Genomic DNA, 10,668 nt, shown 5'->3' on the forward strand with positions numbered 1-10,668 from the left:
CTATCTCCTTTGGAAAGCTCAGATTGTTCCTTACATTAAAGGTCTCCATCTTTTTGGCTTTCTTGATGGAACCAAACCTGCACCCCCACAATCTATCACTAGCCAATCTTCAAATGGCGCAGCCACTATCACTACAAATCCTAAATTCCTTCAATGGCACCTTTAAGATCAACTTATCCTCAGTGCATTGACATCATCACTATCAGAATCTATACTCACCCATGTGGTAAAATGCCTCACCTCTCGAGATGTTTGGCAAACTCTTGAACGCATGTTCTCTTCTCAAGCTAGAGCACGTCTCATGCAAATTCATTATCAAATTGCCACACTGAAAAAGGGAAATCTCTTTGTTGCAGATTATTTTAAGAGATACACCAATCTAGTTGATACTCTTGCTTCCATAGGAAATCCTCTAAATGATTATGAGTTGGTCTCATATTTTCTGTCCGGTCTTGGCTCAGAGTATGATTCCTTTGTAACATCAGTTACAACACGAGTGGATCCAATGACTCTTGATGATCTTTACGGTCATCTTCTTGCTCATGAACTCAGGCTTGAGCAAAACCAACCTGCTGTTGACTTAGCTCTTGCAAGTGCTAACATTGCAGCAAAGAAAGGATCATCACGAGGGGGTCGTGGTGGTCGGTCTCAACAATTTTTCTCATCTGGTAGAGGCCATAACTCCAACAACAATAGCAATAGAAACTTTCGTGGCAGGGGGCGTGGTCGTGGTTCGACCTCTTTTTCTGGAGCTCCTCGCACCATCTGTCAAGTCTGCCTCAAACCTGGACATGATGCATTGGCCTGTTACCATCGATTTGACAACTCTTATCAAAGGGATTCGAATCAAAACATGCAAGCTTATTTTGCTGCACCTCATCCCGTAACAGATCCTTCCTGGTATCTAGATTCTGGCACAACACATCACAGAACTTCTGATCTTGCCAATCTGAACATGCAAGCTAAAGAGTACACAGGTTCATACCAAATCAAGATGGGTAACGGTACTAATTTAGATATTAAACACATTGGCCAAACCAAAATTCTCACACCCACTACTTCTTTTCTTCTACATGATGTTTTGCATGTTCCTTTAATTAAAAAGAATTTATTGTCTGTTCACAAATTTACCAAAGACACCAACACTTATCTTGAATTTTATCCTTCTTGTTTCTTTGTAAAGGATCGAGCTACAGGGAAGGTTCTGGTGCAAGGCTCGAGTAACCATGGGTTATATTCATTTCCATCTTCTCTATTCCGTCGTCATGGTCCTTCTTCTCGTCTAGTTTCCTCTGCCTTTGTCAGTGAACGCGCCACACTCACACAGTGGCATTCTCGTCTTGGACATCCAGCCTTGCGAGTCGTCTCTTATGTGGTTTCAAAGTTTGGTCTTCCTGTGTTTGCAAATAAAATGGACAGCTCTTGTCCAGCGTGTCTTAGTTCTAAGAGTCATAGATTAGTTTTTCCTTTATCTAATTCTCGTGTAGCAGCTCCTTTGGAATTGATTTACACTGATGCTTGGGGGCTGTCCCTTGTTTGTTCTAGCACTGGAAATAAATATTATGTTTCTCTTGCGGATTCCTTTAGTCGATACACATGGCTCTATCCAATGTCTTGCAAAAGTGATGTTTCTTCCATATTCCTCAAATTTCAAAAATATGTTGAACGATACTTTGATCTAAAAATAAAAACAATTCAATCTGATTGGGGTGGTGAATATCGCTCCCTCCACCAAATCCTCCAAAGTAATGGCAACTCACATCGGTTATCCTGTCCTCATACACCTCAACAAAATGGGGTCATTGAGCGTAAACACCGTCACTTAGTTGAAATTGGCCTTGCTTTAATGTCTCATGCTGGTGTTCCCTTAAAATTTTGGGATGATGCATTTCAAATGGCTTGCTATCTCATTAATCGATTGCCCACTCCACTTCTTCAAAATTCCTCTCCTTATGAAACACTCTTTTGTTTCCCTCCTGATTACTCTCTTTTACGAGTTTTTGGTTGTGAATGTTGGCCTAATCTTCGTCCTTATACTGCCCATAAACTTCAACCTCGTTCTCTTCCTTGTATTTTTCTGGGCTATAGTTTGTTGCATAAGGGATACAGGTGTCTTCATTCTTCCACATGCCGAAAATATATCTCCAGAGATGTCATTTTTAAGGAGACCCATTTTCCTTTTCTAAACTCTTCACCCTCCAGTCCAACTTCTTCTCAGTCCACTGAGTCTGTCATGCCTATGGTTACCAAGTCTGGGCCGGCCCATTCACCTATCTCTACAAGCCCGATTCCTTCACTCACCTTACCAACCCACTTCACCATACCTAGCCCAATCCTACAAAACCCAACACAATCTGCTCCAGATACCCTTCATCCTCCACCTATAAACCCCATCTCTTCTTCCTTAGCTAACACCTCATCAGCTTCTTTTATAAGTGAACCAACTATCCAACCTCAACCCACTGTTCAGCCAACCCACCCAATGACTACAAGGTCCAAGAACAATATTTCCAAACCCCAAAACCACACCGATGGCACCATTCGTTATCCCATCCCCACGGCTCTCTTGGCTGAACATGATTTTAGTGATTCTGAACCTACTTGTTACTCTACAGCTTGTAAGTTTCCAGAATGGCGAGAGGCTATGAACAAGGATTTTGATGCTTTGCTCAAAAACAAAACATGGGTCCTTGTTCCTCCAATGGCTGCCACCAATGTTATTGGCTGTAAATGGGTGTTTCGTTTCCCATAAAATGGAAAGCTGATGGTGCTATAGAGCGCCACAAGGCCCGACTTGTTGCCAAAGGTTTTCATCAACGATTTGGAGTTGATTTCACTGAAACTTTCGGTCCAGTTGTGAAACCTACAACGGTACGTATTGTTCTCTCCATTGCTATTTCTTTGGGCTAGCAAATTCAACAAATTGATGTCCATAATGCCTTTCTACATGGTTTTCTCTCCAAGGATGTTTTTATGCACCAGGCACCGAGATATGTCCATCTAGACCATCCTAATCATATATGTAAACTTCAAAAGGCTCTCTATGGCTTAAAGTAGGCACCTAGAGCATGGTTTTCCGGACTTACTTCCAAGCTGATCTCACTTGGTTTCAAGGGTGGTTGTTCAGATACTTCACTTTTCATCTACAAAAATCATCTTTTTACTATGTATATTTTGATTTATGTAGATGACATCTTAATTACATACTCTAACTCATCTACCATTACTGAGTTGATTTCACTACTTGGTGTGGATTTTGGCATTAAAGATTTGGGGTCTTTGAATTTCTTTCTCCGCATTGAAGTTCTTCCTCATGAAAATGGTGTTCTTCTTTCTCAAAGACGATATATTCTAGATTTATTGAAGAAAACTAACATGCTTGGAGCTAAACCAGTCAATACACCTATGGCTACTTCAACTAGTTTATCTGCCTTTGATGGAACTTCTTATGAAGACCCCACACTTTTTCGTAGCACAGTTGGAGGGCTGCAATACTTGGCTATTACACGGCCTGACATTGCCTTTGTTGTTAATAAACTCTCTTCAGTTCATGCACTGCCCAACTGTTACTCATTGGCAAGCTACTAAACGCCTTCTCCGATACCTCAAACATACACTCAATTTTGGTCTTCACTTCCAACGTTCCAATGTTTCTTTCCTTCAAGCATACTGTGATGCTGACTAGGCAGATTCTCGCGATGACAGAAGATCAACTGGTGGCTATTGCATTTATCTTGGCACTAATCTCATCTCTTGGAGTTGCAAGAAACAAGCTACTGTAGCTCGTTCAAGCACTGAAGCTGAATATAAAGCTTTGGCTAACACTGCAGCAGAAATATCTTGGCTGACTTCTCTGCTTTTTGAACTTGGCTTTCCTGTTTCACCTTCACCTCTTTTATGGTGTGACAACATTGGTGCTACATATTTATCCTCCAATCCTGTGTTCCATGCCCATACAAAACATGTTGAAATTGATTTTCACTTTGTACGTGATATGGTGGCGCGCAAGTCAATTAATATTCGTTTTCTCTCTAGTAGTGATCAGATTGCTGGTATCTTTACAAAGCCACTGTCCTCCTCTAAATTTGTCTCTCTTTGGACCAAACTCAAGGTTGTTCCTCTATCCTTGAGCTTGAGGGGGCGTGTTAAGAATAAGATTACCTCTGCCATTCAAAACTCAAATATCAAGATCACACAACTGGAGGATAACAGCCAAGATTACCACAACAGCCAAGATTACAACAATCCAGCTCACAGATAACATTTAGCTGTTGTATATTTAAATTCAAACTCTTCATGTACATCTGAAACTATGTAACTGATCAGTGTATAAATGCAAAGAGCCTTCACCGTATTTGGTAAGGCAGCACAATATCAACTTGTTGTTAGCTTTCACAGTTGGTTATAGACATCGAATCCTCCCACCGCCCAATCTTAGAGGTATGTTTTCTTGGACCAATGTCCCAAATGTCATTCTTTTTCTTGACTTGAGGAGTTTCTAGACTTATGTAATTTAGATGATTTTTGTAGCATCCCTAGTACATTGCATGTTAACATGGGGAGTAAGTTCTAGTTCTACCTTTTCTTTTTCTTTTTTTAATAAAAATCTTACATTACTTATCCAAAAAAAATCAAAATATCATAATCTAAAACTGAACTTAAGAAATGGCTAATGTACTTTTATTTTTGCAGTTCCTAGAAAAACACTACCTTCTCTTGCAATTATGATGAAGTGAGCCATGGGGAATCAACGGAGAATTATTTCAACTCTTTGCTGCTATGTGTCACGACTGTCAAGATTTTTGGTTTAGAAAAAAAGGTTGTTCCACATAAAGGAAGTATTCATTTTAGTGGTAAGGTTTCTACTCAAGAATGCAAAGGTGCTGGAGAAGATGGTTATTAGTGAACCACGGGTTATGAAATATCAGACAGGTGATATGATATATGAAATTCTACAAGTGACTCAAAAGTTATTGAGTTTCCCTATATCCTCTCCGCATGCAATGGTTATGTTCACAAACTTCCCATATCAGAAAAATGATTTGTAGTCATTCCATCCTCTTAGACTATCCAATTCTCATAAATATACAGTAGTCATACATATTAGAGGTATGAATTTGCTTCAGCATTTGTTGTCATGTAGTTATGATTTTTTGGTGATGATATTAAGCTAGACTTTGGATATATTCATGGTTAATGTCAGTTGTTTTGTTGTTTATCAAGCTTTTGGTTTGATTCTAATCATTATGCAGTGTCGAACTTTCATTGACATTGTCAGACATTTCCAATATCCTCCCGTTCTTTTTATTGAATCGCATATTTTCCCAATATGCCTCACTTGTGCAGTGGTGTATCACTAGAACATTGAGCGGCCAAATTAATATATGCAGAGAGGAAACGGAATAGGTTCTATCTTATCTTGAATTGTGGAAAAAAAATTGTTAAATGTCTGAGGAATTCTTCATATTGTGGATGGTCTTTGTACTCACTGGAATCGGGATCAACTGCACTCCCATGATAATATTAGGGACATTTCGATTTTCAAGTTAACAGGATTCGTCACAAGTCATGGACATGTCGTCAACAATTTCCACGTTTTATGGATTACGTCTCCATTCCTGCTTCTGCTACTAGGAAATGTAGTTGTTGCTTCTGCCTTTATATGGTTCTTTCTCCCTCCTCACTCAACTAAACATGCATGTACTATCATATCATATAAATTCACATGTCTCATAAAATCTAAATATGATGGTACATGCAATACATGTATTGCATGTACCATCATAATTGCATGTATTGCATGTACCATCATATTTAGAATTTTTTTTTTTTCCCAGTTTTTAACGCATACATGATTCTGGGAGTTGGGTATGGAATAACTATTTGATTTAAGTTTTGTATTAAGAATGATGATTAAAATCATGAGCTAAAAATTGGGCTGTTATTAATGTTGTGCTTAAAGATATGGGCATTTTGTAGTTGTCAAGTCCTATAAAAAACAGGTAAAAAAGATGAAACAAACTGTTCCATTTGTGACAGTGTTTCTCCAAATGTCAATTAGGCTGTGTGAGTTCTTGGATTCATTTGTTTCCAATTGGGAAATTAGATTCCTAAGAATATGAAGCCTTTGCCTAGCCTTAGTTTTCGTTTACTGCGTCTAGTTGCCAACTGAGTTGAGGAATTAATTAGGGAAGGAAATGATTTTTTTTTTTTTAATATTTAAGCAAACAATAATAAAAGCCAAGTTTTTGTTTTTAGTTTTTATTGGAAACTAGTAGGAAACCCTGGCGATACACCAGAAAATGATTGAAAATGAAATCTAACAAATTCTTGTATTATTTTTATTTTATTTTTTATTGAATGTGATTTTTTTTTTTAAATAATATACTAATTGACAATTATGAAAGATGGAGTATCATTTAATATATAAAAAAAAATATATATATATATATATATATATATATATAATTGAATGCCGCTATCCATAACTATTTGTTTTACCTTTGGAATTTCATAGGTAACTTGAGCTTCTAAGTAAGGTCATACATTTATTTCTAACCTCATAGCATTTGAAGCTCACAATATAAGACTATAAAGAGTCTCTAAGTGCATTCACATTTGGTATTGCAAATGCTATATGTAAGAGAATTTTAGCATTAATGTACCAAACAAGCCCAGCATCAGGACTTGCAAACATCAACTATTGCAAAAAAATTTGCAATAGTGCTACAGTGCAATTCTTCCTTTAGAATTACACTATGGCACTATTCTAAAAATTAAAAAAAACTAATATTTTACTCACTTTATCAATTCCTCTCTCTCTCTCACCGGGTTTTGGGTTTTTGCTTTTATTTGGGTTTTAGGATATATATTTTTATTATATAAATATATTATTTTAATATGTTGTATTGTAAAATAAAAATTAGGATGCTGACAATATTGTAAAATAGTATGGTATAATTGATAAAGTAATTTTTTGAAATGATAAAATAGGATGAGATAAAATTTTAGGATGTGAATGCTCTTACACAAAGTGCGGTTGCTTTTGCAACATGAAGAAACTCTTTGTACTGAAGAAAGTACTTTGGTATTTCGAAAAAAAATAAAAATAAAAAGTACTTTGGTCGTGAAATCGGCCCGTTTACATCTTCACATGGTTGAAGTAATAATAATGGGCCTACTATCTCAGAGGTCCTTTTGACGCGAACCTTTAGTAGTATTGCTGCATTAGCAAAGTCAATATGGAGCAGCGGTGCCCTCTGGCCTTTGTTTGTATGGAGAACTGAGGGACCATTTAAACTGTATTTTTTTTTTTTTATATAATCCATTTAAACTGTATTAGGGGCATTGGCAACCCTCAGCTTTTGCTTCTTTTTTGGTTCCTTGGTCCGTATGTATCTGTACAAGCATACATCATACACACGTGTCTTTGCATTAAATTTAATTTCAAAGGATTCATCTGAAATTATTTGAATTAAACCTCACAAATTAGAAAGGTAGGATAACGCCAAGAGGTTTGTAGGCTTGTAGTTCAACTAGTTCGCACATTTTGATGTTTTTAAAATATTCAAAGTTCAAATCCTCCATTCCCCATTATAATAATTATCAAATTATCAACAACAAAAAAAAAATGATAAAATAACATTGCAACTTTTTTGTGATTAACATAAAAATGAACGACCAATTTAACATGATAAATCACTATTCATGAGAGAATAAAATAAGCTTTGTTGAAGCTCGAGTATCGTTTGCACGAAGAATGCCAATGCAGGAGCACACTCACTAGCAAGATATGCTATGCGGAATTTTGGGTGGGAAGTAAATCAGTAATCCACTTTTTAACATCCTAGATATTATCCCCTGTAATGCATTTAAATAAAGATTGTTCAGGTTTACCCAAAAGAAAAGAAAAAAATACTAAAAAATAGCTATTGATATAAAATATTAAAATATTCACCTTGTCACATAAATTAAACTCACAGCTTCGATAGCTTCACACAATAGAAAATTAGCAAAATTCAAAGCAGTTGAAGGTTTCATCTTGGCTGGGACTTGAGAGAATAATGAGAGACCGTTGTTTGGGTATAATATAGGACAGACCTGACATAAGTGGAAATAATTAACAAATTTAGCAAACAGGTTTTATCACATAGCTGCTTCAAACAAATAGTAAAGCCATGTTATAATAATACATCACCAGCTTTGACAAACCAGACGCAAAGAGTGTTCATTTAAAAACTCAGTTTTATGCTAAACACACCAACAGTAACATCCCCCTACACGAATATGCTAGGTAATAATTACTGCGACCAAAATTGCTGAAACACCCCAGCAATTATTAATCGTTATTAATGATTCACATTTTACTCAGACATTTTACTGAACATTTCAAAGGTGTTTAGTTCACTGTAATTTTCATTACAATAAAATCACATTACCGTAACAATAAAATTATAGTGTTTGGTTTGTTAGTTTGTACGTGCATTACATTGCGGTAATCTAAGATTACCAAAATTTTCACATTATCATAAATCATGGTAATTTGATTACCTTGTTAAATAAGGGTAATCTTACATTACCTATTTTTGAAATTGTCATTTTGCGTGCCAAAATCCCATCTTTTTTCCAAAAAATTGTAAAAATCACTGTTTTGATCATGGCAATAAGAGAAAGCTAACCATGTTGGAACTTTATCCGGATTGGATGTTAGATTACCTTGTTTTCCATGCTTAAGGTCAAAATGACCAAAACTCTCTTGTTGACTAGTTTTTGACCAAGTTGACTAGCGGTCAAACTAAGTAAAAAAAATTCACCCAGATACTGAATTTCAGGATTCATGTGAAGATTAATATTTTTAAGCATTATTTAAAAGTTTGATCAAGTTTTATTGCAATTAGCCTATATTTGACCCCCATTTTTTACCAAAAGAGATCTAATTGTTCAATCAGAATGACTTTTGGCCCATGTTGTAGATAATTTAATTCCCTCCAGTTTGACAGTTCATGGGTCCAAATCAGACTTAAAACAAGCAAGATATCAAAAAAAAAATCAAAAAAGTAATTAGATCGATTTGTTGGGAAATTACCTCAAATTCTAATTGTGAATTGGAAAGCTCATTTTGCTTTCTTTTTGAATAAGGAAAATTTAATTTCATTATTATTAGGTTTCCTTGATGTGGAAGAAAAGGTTATCCCTTAGAGTGGAAGAAAATGTTAATCCTTGCAGTGGAAGGAAAGCCTACTCATTGTCAAAGAAGTAATGTATTCTACGTCTATGAAGAAACATGAATTTAGTTTTATAAATAGACAGTGCTACAAATAATTTGATGGCTTTGCCCTAGGGGCCTTCCTAGTAGGAAGAGGGAAAAAAAATAGAATTAAGTATGAAACCAAGAGAGAAAAATGGATTATCGCTTGAGAGGTAGTGCAAGGAGAGAGATAACATGATTTGGATTTTGTTGACAACATTTTTTGTTAAGCGCACAAATCAAGGAGAATTTGTGAAACTTTGTTTGATGTCATAATGTGAAGAAATAAGAAGAAACCAAAATGAGCATAGTGAGTATATTTGAAAAGAAGAAGAAACCGTATAAAGTGAGCGCAATGAGTGTGTGAGAGCAAAGAAAAATATGAAATTTTCTTCAACCGTGAGATATACACTTGATAGAGGTATTGTAATTGATCTTCTAATAGCAGATTGATTCGAAGTTAGTCATGTGGTTTTTTTCCTTTCAAGGAGAAATAGTTTTCCATGTAAATTTATGTGTACTTATGTGTGATTGATATTTTGGCTTGGTAATTTTGGTGATAATATTTTTGGTGATTGATTAAAACTATTAGTTGATTTTCTTAATTCACAGAAGACTAGAGACATTTTTGGTTTGGTGGAGAAAGGGATAAGAACCCATGTTTGGAAGCAAAGGAGCTACGCTTGGATGAAAAGGAGCTTCCCCCGAAGTTGGCAGTGGTAATGGCAACGAACAAGAGCCACCAACAATGATAGGCATAATGGCGACAAGTAAGAGCCCTCGTCAAAGTTAGAGTCGCCATTAATGATGGGCAAATCTTAGGGTCCATTTGGCTGGAGGAGTGAAAAAGTGGGAGGATAGAAAATTGGTGAGAGGATGGAAAAGTAGGAGGATAGAAATGATTTAGTTTTCCCTCATGTTTTTGGATGGAATGGTGGAAAAACGAAAGGAGTGTAAAACTCTTTTATTTGGTTAAGGAGGAAAGTGAAAGGATAGAAATTGTAGTTTATAACATGTAAAAAATAATTTATTTGTACTCATTAAATAATATAAAAATTAACACGTCATATATATAAACTTATATTATTTTTTTTGTTACTATAGATATTATAATCTAATAAATATATATATGGACATGTTGCTGGGTGGAAACAAAAAAAACTGGGCGACAAAAAAAATCTAGAAAATAGAGAGTAACCAAAACATGGAAAAAAAAGGGTGAGATGAATTACATTTGAGCTAAGGAGAGTGAAGAGGAGATACAAACAAAACAAGACATAAAGGTGTGTAAACTATGTGGGGGAAGTGGGTAGGGGTAGGAGAGATTCTTAAGAAGCATTAAAAATTTGGGAGCAATTTTTCATTGTGTTAGGACTAGAGTTTTCACTCTTTTTTTCTCTCCAATTCGAAAAGATGAATTT

At 35.7% G+C, this 10,668-nt stretch overlaps 1 pseudogene; it reads left to right on the forward strand.

Moving 5' to 3' along the window:
• The first annotated feature begins 409 nt into the window (after positions 1 to 409).
• Positions 410 to 540, forward strand: LOC126716221 (small nucleolar RNA Z247; annotated as a pseudogene).
• Positions 541 to 10,668: the final 10,128 nt, after the last annotated feature.

Source organism: Quercus robur, chromosome 2, assembly GCF_932294415.1.
Source record: "Quercus robur chromosome 2, dhQueRobu3.1, whole genome shotgun sequence".
NCBI lineage: Eukaryota > Viridiplantae > Streptophyta > Magnoliopsida > Fagales > Fagaceae > Quercus > Quercus robur.